The following is a 16,240-nucleotide window of genomic DNA, read 5'->3' as shown; positions in this document are numbered from 1 at the left end:
GGCAACTGCAATCATGATTTTCAGGCTATGGTTCTATACTTTCACTATGCACATGCACCCACATTCACCAGGTACCCCTACCTCACCCCACGCCACCCCAGTCTACCCCCATATACCTACATTATTTATAAGGGGAAGACTGATTTTGTGTTTTCCAGGGCCCCACGGAACACCTTCTCCCTCCCACTATGGAGATCCTGAGCTGCATCTGGTTGGGGTATGGCTGTGTTCAGAAACTCCTGGATACCTGTTTTAAAACTTAAAAAATGAGAGATTTGCCCACATGAATCAACCAGAGACCTTTATTTATTTATGAACCAATAACTTTATTGGAAGAAATGGAAAAACTGGAAGAAAAAAACTTAAGTGATAAAGTCCAGGAAAAGAGAGTCCTGCCCTTGTTGCCAAAAAAAAAACAGAACCAAAACTTAAGTGAACTTCTTCTGCAAGGGCACTCTTGCCGTCTGCATGGCAGGCATGGTGACCAGGGCTCTGGTCACCCCGTGGCTCTGGGGAAGTCCAGTCCAGGCTCAGTTCTTCGTGTCGCTGTCGCCCAGGGTGAGCTTGTCAAAGAGTTACCCTGCCAGCTCGACGTCTGGGGCCCCCATCATGCTCAGGGTGGTGACATGACCCTCCAGCTGTCTGATGAGCGCCACCTACTGGCTGAGGTAGTGAGTTGCCAGGAAGTGGAGCAGGTGGGGGTCGCACTTGTCGGTGGCCAGCTGGTGCAGTGGAGCAGGCTCCGGGTCGACCACTTGCTTCTCCAGGAACAAGGCGCACTTCATGGCCTTGAGGCCGCTCTTGCACTCGTCACTGACTGGCTTCCTGATGTCTTGGAAGTTGAGGCGGCCCCCCGCGCTGGTTCTGCAGGCGCTTCAGGCCCTGGGCCCACAGTGGCGCAGGAAGAACCGGCTGAAGTGCTTCAAGGCCACGTCGTCGCGGTGGAGGTAAAAGGCCGCGGCCAGGCCCACGAAAGAGGCGTGGAGCTCCAGGGTGAAATGACTGTTGACGGCGGCCTCGCAGTCGGCGTGGTAGCTCTGGCGCACCTGCGAGGGCGGCGCGGGCAGCATGGTGGGTGTGAAGGCCAAGGTGAAGGCGAAGCCGCGGGGCCTGCGGTACCTGTCTCGGAGTCCCTTTCACGTGATTTAGCAATTTCCTTCGTCTTGGGTAAGTGCAGACTTCTCTTTTGTTTGTCAGAAAACAAAAGGCTTAGGTGTATTCTTAGAGAAAGAGCTTAACTGTGTGGATGTATTTATCCCCTCCAGCCTCATTTGTCCTTTCACTGCCACTCAGCAAGCATTTTTTGTAACGCCTCAATTATGTTGTATGGAATGAGCCACAGTGGTAGGAAATACCATTGATCTCAAATTATCTTTCATTCATTCATTCAGTAAATATTTATTGATTACTTAATATGGCCCAGGCACTGGTATGGGATTTGGGCATATATTAGTAACAGAGAGACAAAGTCTGTTCCCATGAGGTTTGTATTCTAGTGGAGAAGCAGACCAAAACAAAACAAAACAAAAAACTACTGTTTTTCTCCCTTTCTTGTCTCCAGTAAATACGTATAAGATATTACACATGTATATGATATTAAAAAGTCAATATTTTCTTAGAAGTTAAGGATGTTATAGTGGAAGACATAAGACCAATCTAGGTATTTATAATTAATTAATTCAACAGCCATTTCTAGACAGTATTCCAAATATGTGTAATAATATTTTGTGTTTGACTCTGGAGATACACAGAAGAATCAGACATGGTCTCTGTTCTCAAGGTACAAGAAAGAGTGATGGACTGTTTTAAGTGCTCTCAATGGTTTTAAAGTTTTTGGATAAAATAGCTGTTTTCACTTACAGTTTTATTACCATGACTTTGACTAATGTACTTTTTTGGGGGGTCCCTTTATTTCTCTTTGAAAGCTCATGCTGTGCTATAATCATTGTTTATGAAGGAAGCAAAGGATCAAATATCAACTGTCACTTTGTACACTTATCTAAGCAATTTTAGAGGCATTTAATTGTTGAGTCTGTAAAGAAATAGAATAATAACAATGTCTATTTGATAAGTTGATGTTAATGATAGGATCATACATTAGAGATGGAAAAGAACTACATGATCAGTTTCTCAGTGAGATAAAATTGTATTCTATGTTTGCTTAACACCAGTGTTTAGTCTTAATATAATTGCAATCTTTCAAAAATTTCCTTGGAATAGTCCATTGTAGGCTTCACTGGAAGAATCTATTTAAATAGAAGAAATCTTGATTTTGTAGGACATTTTCTCCTTATGTCCCAAGATCATTTAATAATTAATTTATCTGGACAACTTTACTCTTCAAATATTAAAATAATACTATTGAATGGTTCTATGTATACTAAGGGGTGATAATGGTGTTTCTCAGATTTTTTATCCCTCATCATTACTCCCTAGGTTAGAAGATAATGTTAAAATACATGTTATAACTAAGAGAAACCTAAGGTTTAAAATCTAACTTTTTAAAGGGAAATCAATAAACTAGCATGAACTGGAACCTCAAATTTCCATGAAGGAAATATACATATATCTAAACAAAAACATTGCATCCAGTTTTTCTTTAATGAGGAATGTAAAGCTAAATACAAACACAGAATGAAAAAACTTCAGAGCAGATGATGTTTTTAGAAAAATTTTAAATTTTATTTTTTAAATGTATTTATTTTATTTTTAAATTTTTGGCTGCATTGGGTCTTTGTTGGATGTGGGCTTTCTCTAGTTGCAACGAGTGGGGGCTACTCTTTGTTGCAGTGCATGGGCGTCTCATTGCGATGGCCTCTCTTGTTACGGAGCACGGGCTCTAGGTGCTTGGGCTTCAGTAGTTGTGACATGCCGGCTCAGTAGTTGTGGCACATGGGCTTAGCTGCTCCGTGTCATGGGGGATCTTCCCGGACCAGGGCTCAAACGGATGTTCCCTGCATTGGCAGGTGGTTTCTTAAGCACTGTGCCACCAGGGAAGCCCCCGAAATTAAAAAAATTTGATAATCAAATTTTATAGTTTATAACTTGGTCTGTGCTAAGATAATGTCTTTTAAAATATCAATATAGGACTATAAGATGAAGGCTTCTTTGAAATGTTTGTGGTCAGTGTTGGTATTATGTTAGGATTCTCCAGAAAAACAGAACCAATAGAAGATATATTTGTATATTATATAAAATAAGGAATTAGCTCACGTGATTATGGAGGCTGACAAGTCTCAAAATCTGCAGTTGCCGTACTTGAGACCAGGAGAGTCCATGGTGTAGGTCCAGTCCAAAGGCCAGGAGGCTCAAGACCCAGGAAATTCAAGTTGAAGGCAGGAAAAAACAATGTCCCTGCTCCAAGGCAGTCAGGCAAGAGGAGTTCCTGCTTACTCAGAGGAAGGTCAGCATTTTTATTTTATTCAGGCCTTCAAATGATTGTATGAGGCTCATCGACTTTAAGGAAAGCAATCTGCTTTACTTAGTCTACTATTTCAAATGTTAACCTCATGGAAAAACACCCTTTCAGGCACAAACGATAACATTTGACTAAATATCTGGGTTCCCCCTTTGAAGTTGACATATAAAAATTAGCTATCACAGTATTACTCATGATAAATGCAGAGTCAACAAATAAAAATTCTCATGCTATAATCTGCAAAAACTGTTTTGACTTTCAGTTCCCTTCATTAATTTACAAATGTTACAGAACTAATAGTTACACAACTGATATTAGACAATAAGTTCTGACTCCGTGTCAATGATTAGCTCTCATTCATTCATTCAGCATATTTCTATTGAGCACCTATTATATGACAGGTATTTTATAGGTACTAACATAAAAACTTGTTCTATAAGCTCCTCATATTTGTATTTCTTTTGTAGCTAAGTGCTAGTAAATGTTACATATAATTCCTTCTTTGAAAATTAATAGATGAAGTAGGATCAATGGTATAATCTTAAGGAAGTAGACCATAAGTAGCAGCAGTTGGTGGCTTATCTCACTCTCTGTGTTTTGTGTGTGTGTGTGTGTGTGTATACATATGTATAAATCAATCATTTAATGAGAGGTAGTGAAAAGTGATACATCAATATTCTATATCTCTGGGCTGTTCACTCTGCATTACCTCATTATTACAGATACTGGATTAGATTTGATTATTATTACCCATATTTTACAGGTAAAGAAATTGTGAATTAAAGTATGTAACATGATCAAACACAGAGCTTATAAATAGCAGAGTGACACTCTGAATTGGATTCCTCTCTAGGTAGTTTGGGAAGTTTGGCTGGACCATGAGCTCCATTAGAACAAAGACTGTTCAACTTGTGATGCTAAATTTCACATAGTAGGGGCTCAAAAATATAAATTAAAATATTGAGTGGCCTATTAAAAGTTTTAGTCTCATTATTTCTCCAAATTAAAAAAATGAGTGGGAGTAGATGTTGAATATATATTTAAACTCTATTTCCTTTAGAAGGAAAAAAAATCAAAGACACCCAATGGTGATAAATTACTATTATAATTTTAGTTTAATATGCATAAACATAAAACCAGGCATAGAAATTGGTATGCTTTTATAACTGTAAACCAGACAATTTGTAAATATATGCAAATACAACTATAAAACTATTAAAATTAAGGAGTTCCAATTATGCACCCGATTATGCTTTTTGTCTTAAACACAGTCCCTTGTCACTGAGAACACACTAGTTGACGAGATGCAGGTTCCCTTTCGAGTGCGCCGTGTCTGTGTCCCGACATCCATGAAAGATCTCAGTGCTCTACCGCCCTTCTGTACTGAAGACATGACATACTTTAGCTCATATGATGATTCATAATGTACTTTTGCTTTCAGGTAGTGGAAGTCATCATTCAAATAGTGTCTGTCCATGTTCTTTTTTATTAGTTTGTGAAAAGTAATTCTGATGCAGTTTGTTGATTTCATGAAATACCATTAAAAGCCTCAGTAACTTCAATAACTGAAGAGGCTGTTCAAACTGGGAATTGAGGGGGAAGAGAACTATGGACAGAATTTTAAGGGATAACACTCTTCCCTTTGAGTTTCATTCTATTAAACTATTTTTCACCTCCCAGTCATCACTTTAAAAGGAAATTTTAGTGTTTGCAGCTGGTAAAAATGTGACTATAAGGGTGGACATGCGACAGTTGTCCTTTTTACACTAGAACATGCCAGCCTAGCAGCAGTCACACTCAGTGTGATTCAAAACACACACGCAGGCATGGACAGTGAGTTTGTGCTGCTGCATTGAGCTATAGACAGATCCAGATAATTTTGAAAATGCTTCCAGGAATTTTTCATTTGGATGTAAACACAAGAACAGATCCATGAAATTCACAAATACAGGTAGAGAACACTGAGTTAGAATGGCATGGACACACCATATGTCTAGTCAATAACTATCTAGGACCTAATATATTCCAGCTTTGTGCTAAATGCTGAATGATTGCAACAGGCGTTGACTTTAACCTCATGGGCCCTAGAGTCGGTTTCAGTTCACTATGTTCACTGACAGAATGTATATGTGATGGATGTAAAATTAGATGCTAATGAGTTGATAATAGAATATGTATATATATATTGAAATATTCATATATATTCAATAATATTTTGTTTGAAATCTTTACTACTATTGTCACAGATACAGAAATTGCTACAGACGTTCTCATACCTTTTCCTACATAGCAATTAGGTTTAGGGAAAATAATTTTGGTGGAATGGTGTTAGTCAACCTACAAATCCAGAATGTCTTGGCTGAAGGTGTAGATACTTTGTTTCACTAAAATCAAGTGTAAGTTTTTCCAAACAAGTTAGGAAAAAAATGCAAAATCCTTATAAAATGTTCCTTATGATTCCATACCTTACTATACTATTAACCCAATGTGTTAATAAGCTTGTATTTAATGTAATCATTATTCTTCATAATTTGACATGAGTAATATGCTCTCACATTTTAATTTTCTAATTTTTTTTTTTTTTGCGGGACGCGGGCCTCTCACTGTTGTGGCCTCTCCCGCTGCGGAGCAGAGGCTCCGGATGCACAGGCCCAGCAGCCATGGCTCACGGGCCCAACCGCTCTGCGGCATGCGGGATCCTCCCGGACTGGGGCACGAACCCGTGTCCCCCGCAACGGCAGGCGGACTCTCAACCACTGCGCCACGAGGGAAGCCCTAATTTTCTAAACTTTTTAACCATATTCTCAATGACTTATTTGCTGATTTCCTTTTTTATAAAAATATGATACCTCAACCAACCACTGTTAAACTCAGCAAAAAGCACAGTTTCCAAAGTAAATGTTTTGTAAAGTGTTTCCTGTGTATTACTCACATTTATTACTTTTCCTCTGACCTTTTTATATTTCAGTTCATACATGAAAAATAAACAATGTCCTTTTGACTTATTTTCTTGAAGTCTTTTGCCATTTTCCAAATATATCTGAGTAGTTAAGGTCAGTTAAACCTATTTAAAGTTTCAAATTTCTAGGAAATATCTGATATTTAGTAACTTTCTGCCCAAATGATTTTAAATCTCATTTATTATAAAGTGAATTAAAAGATTGGCATACGTTCTTTAAATAGAAAGATTATCAACCTGCTTTTTCTAATGTAGATGGTGCTCTTAAGTTCTGATTTCATACATGACAAACAACCCAGGATTAAAGGCTCATTAATAATCTGCCAAATACTGTCAGCTGTATGACTCAATGCTCCATTAGTAATGTAATCCCTTGATTTTCTTCCGCCAGAAAAGTGATTCTTTGAAACCATTGGCAGTAATATGAATTTATACATTATATGTGTGTGTGTGTGTGTGTGTGTGTGTATCTCTTGGAAGAGAGACTGAACGCCAAGACAAAACCTTGCATTCCTTTACAGGACGTGCAATGCAGATCTATTGTGGAGTAACTGCTGGATCTGGGAAGGAAGGTGAGGCTAACGGCAGCCCATTAGAAAGGGAAGAGGCTGTTGGAACTGAGAGTTGAGGGGAAGAGAACTACTGACAATTTTAAGGGATAACACTCTTGCCTTTGAGTGTCTGTGTGGTAGAGTCCATGGCCTAGAGTAGAAGGGGGAAGCTGTACTAGAGCAGCTTCTGGTGGCGGGAATATTATTTTCTTATACATGCAGCTATTGAAACATTGCTTAACATTCCTCAGATCTTAACTGTCAAGGACAAAAAACAGTAATGATAACTGGAAATGTCAGTTCCACATCCACAATAATCTATTTACAATTGCTTCCCTCTTTCACGAGTTCTCTATCAATTATCCACGCTTTTATCCCCCCCCCAAATCATCACTTTTTCCTTAATCACATGTATTCCTCAGTTATGCTGTAGAGAACTGCAATTTTCCCTTCGTGGCCCTTCCCCCTTAATCCTTTTTTTTATTTTCCACATTTTCTAATTTTTAGAAAAAAGACAATAGTATATAAATGAATCAAGGTGCAGAATTCCTCAGATTATAAAAATCAATTCCTGGAGCGTTATTGATTGGTAACTATATTGATCACATCAATGTAAGTATTTTAATCAGTCTGTCTACAGAGATTGCAGCTACAAGATAAAAAAACATAATCAGTTTATTCAGTTATTACAAATGTAGGAGGGGGAAATGGAAGTAGGATTAACAAGATTTTATGCAGAACCAAGAGTCCACTTCCTTTTCTTTCCAGAGACACTATTCTATAAACCATGGTATTGCTTCTCCTAGCCAGACTATGAAGCATGTTTGGTTAGATTACATTTTGAATTATACCAGTTCCTTGGAGTAAATGTCTCTATGGGACACTTGGGTTTATAAAACTCTGTTTCATAGCTGGATGATGTAGAGCATCCCTCAGACTATCTTGTTGCAAAAGAATGCTGTTGGGTCAAATGAACAAGAGAAAACAGGTAATAATATAATATTAGAACTCTCTACAAAATAGCATCTCAATTCACATTTTGCGCTACGTTCAGTGACATCTTAGAAAACCATTCTGTGTGTATGTATGTATGGAGTGCACAGATTCGTACGTACATATTGGGCTTTGATCACTAATGTTAATGTTCGCTAAAATTTGTACCTTAATGTGGATTGTAGTATGAATATATATGTAGTAAATTATTATAAAGAGATATGATTATTAATATAAAATAGTATTCTGTATTTTATAATTAGGGTTAGAGTGGTATAATTTAAAAATAATAATAATATTGAATATTTTTGCCTACCCTTCCAATATTGGACGTTAGTTAGGTAAAGTAGACATTAGTGGAAACATGCATCTTAGCTGATTGTGTATGTATATACTCTGTCAATTTTTAATTCTTTAAAAAATACAAATGTTGTATTAGAAGCCATGGAGTGTTAGAAGTCAGCGGTAGTGAAAAACTGAGGTTATTGATTATTTTGTGTTTTCATATCCACAATATGAAGTGATTTTGGAAGTTTTTTGCTAGCTACTAGAAAATAAGCTAAGATTTATGTTAGCTCTTTGAATGCATCTACCGAAGTTCCATCACTAGGAAAGTGAGGTCACCCTTCTTTGATTAAATCATCAAACATAACATAGTACCATTTACATGTCCTCAAAGTTTTATTACAACACAATTAATAGCCAAGATTTTAGCTATTTACAAGGTCTTCTAACTATATACCAGATAGTTTGATGTGTACATGGCATGAACTACCTTATAAAATAGAGCTGCCTCTTTTTATTTTCTAAATATTATAATCTATCTATATTAGTGAACTGGAGCTGTGGATCAGATGATAAGCTATGCATAACTGTGTGCACTGAGTGATTGGAATGCCACTTGTTATCTTTTTTCTGGAAATGTCTATATAAGAAAATAAAAGGTACTTTATAGAAATATGAAAAACATAGCAGCCTGATACTGTTCATTCTTACCCTTTTTGGGAATTTGAATAAGTAATTTATTCTCCCTTAACCTCAAGTTCTCTATTTAAAAAAGTGACCTTGGACTAGATCCTGTTGCAGATACTGTGGTCAAATGATTTTATGCCCAGGGATTTCAGCCGTTGGCTGTGAATCAAAATCAGTTGAGGAAATTCTGATTCAGCAAGTTCGGGGTTGAACTCTGGCATATGTACAGTTGACCCTTGAACAACTTTGGGGTTAAGGGTGTGGACCCTCACACAGTCGAAAATTCAAGTATGACTTTACAATCGGCCTTCCGTATCTATGGTTGAACATCTTCATATTCAGTCAACCCCAGACTGAGTAGTACTGTAGATTAAGTGAACCCACCCGGTTCAAGTCCGTGTGGTTCAAGGATCAACTGTACTTTTAAGAAGTGCCACAAGTGATTCTGATACTCAGCCAGGATATGGAATATTGATTCTATGCTATTTGATGCAAAGAACAAAATGGGAATCTCTCAGTCTATATATTGATTATAACTTATCTAAATATCATACCTTACTAAGAAAAAATATCATTGGGTGTAGCAATGGTAAAATAGCTGCAGTGTATTTCATTATAAGAGAAGATGGTTACAGTGTTACTGGTAGAAAAATGATCAGAGTAGTGTATTAGTTAGGGTTCTCCAGAGAAACAGACCTAATAGGATATTTATATTATATTGGATTGGATTGGATATATAATAGGTTATTGTATTTTATATAATAGGGTAAACTATCGTATTGCGGTTGACCCTTGGACAATATGGGTTTGAACTGTGTGGGTCCACTTATACACGGATGTTTTTCAGTAAATACTGCAGTGCTACACGATTCGTGGTTGGTTGAATCTGCAGACGCAGAACCGGATTATGCAGTTTTTAACTGCACTCTAACCCCCATGTTGTCCAAGGATCAAATGTATATATGTGGGGAGGGGAGATTTCTTTTAAGGAATTGTCTATTGGCTTTGGTTTATGTGATTTTGGGGCTTGGCAAGTCAGAAATCTGCAGGGTAGGTCAGCAGGTTGGAAATTAAGGTAAACGTTCATGTTGCAGTCTTGAGTCCCAAAGCTAGAAACTCAGACAGAATTTCTCTATTGCTGTCTGGAGGCATAGTTCTTTATTCATGGGAGGACTTCAGTCTTCATTCTGAAGGCCTTCAACTGATTGGATGACGTCCAGCACACTATGGAGGAATCATCTGCTTTTCTCAAAGTCTCCTGATTTACAAGTTAATCACATGTAAAATACACCTTCACAGCAGCTTCTAGACCAAAGAACCAGGCACCATAGACTAAGTTTACATGTAAAATTAACCATCATAAATGGTAAACATGAGTGAGGGCTAGCTGATGCAGGCAGAAGAATGCCGAAGTGGGTTCATTCAGAGGGAATGTGATTGGGTATCAGAGGAGGGCTGGCATATGCTGTGTGGGTGGAGGAGGCAGCAAGGTTGTGGACTACTTGAATCTGTTGGGGCTCAAAACTGGTGCCCTGAGCCAGCATGAATTCTACCACAGTAAATGTGGTAGGCAACTGAGGGTGGGCAGAGACACACAGGATGTCATACTTGAGACCAATTAGGCTTCATTTAACCAGTGAGTTTCATCACGTTGATTTTCATAGTTTATTCTCATTCCCTTGTTCATCTGTTCATTATAGAACACTCCAGTCAGAGCCTTTCAACTTGCTTGAGCATTTGTTTATTAGCTTAGTGGTGTTGGTTTTGGTTGTCAGTACAGCACTATTCATTTTTGGAGTAGTATCACTTCATACTAAGGCAGTTGTTGCCTATTGATTGAACAGGCCCGTTGTAATTTCTCTGCACTCCATAGCAATATCACTTTTCTTCAACCCAGGAAGGGTTGATTGAATAAGCAAGTTGCTTCCACTTTTAGTCTTTGAGCTGCCACTTGGATACTTACCATACTTTGAATCCACTTGCCAAACTATCATGACCCTGTTATCCTGTGTGCCCACCAGTTATATACATATTATCTTTCCTTACTATCTTGCATATGCTGAATTTTGACTTTCTTCAAATTTGGTTACCTTGGATAATACCATTACTACTTTGGTTTTTAAAGCCTTTAAAAGTCTTTTGGGACTATAAAAGGCACAGGGCTCTAGAAATGGAATCCTCAGATTTTGGTGTGCATAAGATTCACCTATAGCTATATGAAATGCAGGTGCTTGGCTCCATTTCTAGAAAATTCTGATACAATTTATATGGAGAGAGGGGGTTTTGCAAATCTGCATTTTACAGGAGCTACAGTTTCTACTATGCTTAATAGCTATTCTGTGTTGATTCATCATAATGCAACGCAACTATGCACTTAAACAAAAACTAAACCTTTTTTTGAGAATATTAGATTCATCAAACAGTTGCAGAGATAGTACAGAGAGTTCTCATATACTCTTCACGCATCTTACTCTAATGTTACTATTTTACGTAGTACATATGTTAAAACTAAAAAGACAGCGGTGCATTACTTTTAGCTAAACTCCAGACTTTATTCAGATTTATCGATTTTTTTTTACAATTATGTCTTTTTTCTGTTCTCGGACCTAATCAAGTATATCACATTGAATTTAGTTATCATCTCTCTTCTATGGTCTCTGACAGGTTCCCAGCCTTTCCTTGTTTCCCATGACCTTTATAATTTTGAGAAGTACTGGCCAGCCTTTTGTAGAATGGCCCTGAATTTGGCTTTGTTTGCTGTTTTTCTCATGATTAGACAGACCAGGGTTTTGGGGGTTTTGGGGAAGATTACCATAGAGGTGAAATGTCTTTCTCATCACCTTGTGTCAGTAATGACTTACTGGTGATGTTAACCTTGGTCACTTGGTTAAGGTGAGGTCTGCCAGATTTCTTCACTGTGAAGTTACTATTGTTCCCTTTCCATAATCTATTTTTTGGAATCCAGCCAGTACTCCTAAGAGGGAGTTTAAGCCCCATCTCCTGGAGGGAAGAGTATTTACATATGTTATTTGAAATTCTTTGTAAGAAAGATTTGTACCTTTTTCCCCATTTATCTATGTATTCAGTTATTTCTATCAGTATGGACTCATGAATATTTATTTTATATTTCTCTATAACTTTAAAGTTTAATTAATTTTATGACTCAAATTGTTCCAGCTTAGGCCATCAGGTGCTCCTTCAGTTGGGTTCTTGTGTCCCTTTGATCTGCCTCTATCCTTTTGATTTTTGAGTGCTGCCTTATTTCCTGGCCCTACATAATGCTCCAGGCTCATCTTGTGTTTTCATTGCCCCAGGCCTAGAATTAGTCATTTCTCCAAGGATGTCTGGTTTTTGTTATTTTGGAGAACCATGTTTAGAAACTAAGGCCTGGATGCTAGATGTGTTTGTTGCTACTTGGTGTCATTGTTTCTAGTCTGTCCGCAGAGTTATGGAATATATGCATGTATATTAACCAATGTATACACATATCTATAATCCTTTCTATAGGTGTCTATCTCTATACCTATTAAACTAAACGTGAGTTCATACTAATGTCTGACTCTAATCCAGTATCACATGGTTCATTCTAGCTTCTGCCTCTTGCTTATTTGTAACTTCTTTTACTAACAGTGAGAAACCTGACTCAAATTATTTACCATTTATTTACTTATTTGTTCTACACTAGTGTAAATGTGTTTTCATATTTCTTAACTGTATTCCTGTGAGAAACAAACTTACCAACTAAAATGGTGTTTATGTACAGTTATTTTTGCACCTAGTCTTAGATTTACCAATCAGAACATCATTTTCCAAAGTCACTTATGTCAGTTCCTTTTTCTCCACCCCCTTCAGTGCCGTTTTATCATATATTGGGAATACAGTTAAATTTATTTGTCACAGTATGCATTACATCCAGGATACTCTGATTAAAAATTGCATACATTAAAGTTCACCCTTTGATGTACTATTCTACGTGTTTTGACAGATGCGTAGTCATGTATCTTATGCCTAGTACCATACAGTACAGTTTCATCAACCTAAAATATTCTCTGTGAGTGGCCTTTGTAGTCATTCACTCCCAACCTCTGACAAATGCTGATTTGTCTTCCATCCCTATAATTTGTCTTTTCCAGAATGTTGAATAAACGGCATCATACAATATGTAGACTTTTGAATTTGGCATCTTTGACTTAGCAACATGCATTTAGGATTCATCCATGTTGTTCTGTGAATCTATAGTTTCTTCCCTTTTATCCCCTGAAGTATCCATCATCTCGAATACCAAGTTTGTTTATCCATTCACCTGTTGAAGGATAATATGATATGATTATTTCCCGTTTGGGACAATTATAAAAAAAGCTGCTATAACCATTTGGGTATAGGCCTTTGTGTGAATATAGGTTTTCAATTAGCTGGGGAATATGATTGCCTGATCCTATTGTAAAACTATGCTTAGCTCTGTAGGAAACTGTCAAACTGTCTTCCCAAATAACTGTATCATTTTATATTCTCACTAGCAATGAATGTATGTTCTTGTTGCACTTCAACAGCATTTGGTATTGTCAGTTATCGGATTTTAGCTCTTCTAATAGGTGTGTAGTTATATCTCATTGTGGTTTTATTTGTATCTCCCTAATGACATATGATGTTGAGCATCTTTTCATATGCTTATTTGCCATCTGTATATCTTCTTTGGTAAAAATATGTGTATATGTATTTTTCTTTCTTTTGTTCTTATAGATTGTGTGTGTGTGTGTGTGTGTGTGTATACACACACATATAAAGTTAGGTTGCTTGTTTTCTCATTGTTGAGTTTTAAGAGTTCTTTATATATCCTAGATATGAGTCCTTTATACAATATATTCTTTTGGAAAGTAAAAAAAATGAAATGGATACAAGGTACAAATAAAAGTTTTAATCAACAGTCATATGAAAAATTTTGAAGCTGCCCAGTTGAACTTTAGGATATTTTAGAGAAGTGAATACTCATTAGCTTGCTAGTTACAGTATTATTAAAGGGAATGGTTGAAACATTGGCTCTTATATAAGTTCCTCAGAATTTTTCTAAGTAAGGAAGCTAAAATTATACCCTTATGAAAATTCTCTTACTATATAAATAAACATGAAATCTACTAAATGTCTTGAGACTTTAAAGCATATTCCTATAAATAAATGAAAATATTTGTGAGATATAAGAAGATCTCTATGACTTTTGCTTCCCCTTTATGCGTTGAATATAGTTTACTTCTGTTTTCTAATTATAATTATACTGTATGAAATAGCAATATTATACTTATTATACAATACAATTATACAATATTATTATACAATACAATTATACAATATTATGCTTATTCTGAGACAGATAACATGCAAAACCATGTTACATAAATTATATTGATTTACAAATAACCCATTTGTTTGATTTCATACGAAATTTAGAAAGAATCTATATTGTGTCCAGTTTACAGAGGAAGAGCCAGAGGCAAAAGAGGCATTTATCATTCCTCATTCACAAGGAGAAACTAAGGCATACTTGTTAGTTAGGTAGAAAACATCATTCAGCTACATCTAACAAAGGAAATGATAAATATTCCCTTGACAAGTTAATAAACATGTTTAGAACAATTAATTCTGTCATGAAAAATACTGTGATAAAAGAATAATCCAAGATGAATCAAATCTTTAGAAAACAGCTTTTTCATGGGCATTGTTGTAAGCACCATAAAAGAGATAAAAATCTAACTGTTATTATTCATGGAAAAATCAAGGATTGCAATTGGATCTATAGAGTAACAAATATAAATCTGTGATATTAATCACCTACTGCTTAAGAGGTAAATGTCTCAGTTTCCAAAGTCTTATGTATTTATTTATTTATTTTCTTTATTTTTAAAAATGTATTTATTTATTAATTTATTTTTGGCTATGTCGGGTCTTTGTTGCTGCATGCGGGTTTTCTCTAGTTGCAGCCATAATGTATTTATTTTTATTTCTTTGGAGATTTATTTTCTTCTTACAGATCATATGGTATCACCACTGTTTAAAATTCTCATATTATTCTTTCATTTAAAAATTATTTTGCGGGCTTCCCTGGTGGCGCAGTGGTTGAGAGTCCGCCTGCCGATGCAGGGGACACGGGTTCGTGCCCCGGTCTGGGAAGATCCCACATGCCGCGGAGCGGCTGGGCCCGTGAGCCATGGCCGCTGAGCCTGCGCAGCCGGAGCCTGTGCTCCGCAACGGGAGACGCCACAACAGTGAGAGGCCCATGTACAGCAAAAAAAAAAAAAAAAAAAAAAAAATTATTTTGCTAAAGTACTTAAAATTTTTATACAATATTAAAGGTTACTTTCCATTTACGGTTATTACAAAATGTTGGCTATATTCCCCGTATTGTACAATATATCCTTGAGCCTGTCTTACACCCAAGAGTTTGTACCTCCCACTCCCCCACCCCTATATTCCCCTTTCCCCTCATGTCTGGTAACCACTAGTTTGTTTTCTATATATGTGGGTCTGCTTGTTTCGTGTTATGTTAATTAGTTTGCTGTATTTTTAGATGATACATATAAGCAATATCATACAGTATTTATCTTTCTGTCTGATTTATTTCACTTAGCATAATGCCCTCCAAGTCCATCCGTGTTGCTGGAAATGGCAAAATGTCATTCTTTTTTATGGCTGAGTAGTATTCCATTATATATATATTTGTATATATATATATTGTGTATATATATATATATATATATATATATATATCACATCTTCTTCATCCATTTATCTGTTGATGGACACTTAGGTTGCTTCCATACCTTGGCATTGTAAATAACACTGCTTTGAATATTGGGATGCATGTATCTTTTTGAATTAGTGTTTGTTTGTTTGTTTGGTATATACCCAGGAGTGGAATTGCTGGGTCACATGGTATCTCTGCCATTCGTTTTTTGAGAAAACTCCACTGTGTTTTCCACACCGATTTACTTTCTCAACAACAGTGTACAAGGGTTCTCTTTTCTGCACATCCTCACCAACATTTGTTATTTGTTGACTTTTTGATGATAGCCATTCTGACAGGTGTGGAGTGATATCTCACTGTGGTTTTTATTGGATGGGCCAAAAGGTTCGTTCAGTTTTTTCTGTAAGATGGCTCTAGTAGCACTTAGTTGTCTTTAACTTTCTTCAAAACAATTTTGTTAGATTGTATGTGACAGCTGTCATATCAGCATGCATATAAAGAAAGACTTATCAAAATTGGTAAATTTTTGTGTAGCCATTTTAATATTGAAGATGGAAGAAAAAAGCAACATTTTGGGCATATTATGCTTTATTATTTCAAGAAAGGTAAAA

The 16,240-nt window shown here is 36.6% G+C and overlaps 1 pseudogene across 1 annotated transcript; it reads right to left on the bottom strand.

Moving 5' to 3' along the window:
• Positions 1-530: 530 nt before the first annotated feature.
• Positions 531-1,555, bottom strand: LOC308609770 (ferritin heavy chain-like; annotated as a pseudogene). The gene has a single exon. The product of its transcript is annotated as a ferritin heavy chain-like (transcript).
• Positions 1,556-16,240: the final 14,685 nt, after the last annotated feature.

This window comes from Mesoplodon bidens (assembly GCF_964165515.1).
Source record: "Mesoplodon bidens genome assembly, contig: HAP1_SCAFFOLD_146, whole genome shotgun sequence".
Lineage (NCBI taxonomy): Eukaryota > Metazoa > Chordata > Mammalia > Artiodactyla > Ziphiidae > Mesoplodon > Mesoplodon bidens.
The sequence above is the reverse complement of the archived record's forward strand: the minus strand, read 5'-3'. Positions and strand labels throughout refer to the sequence as shown.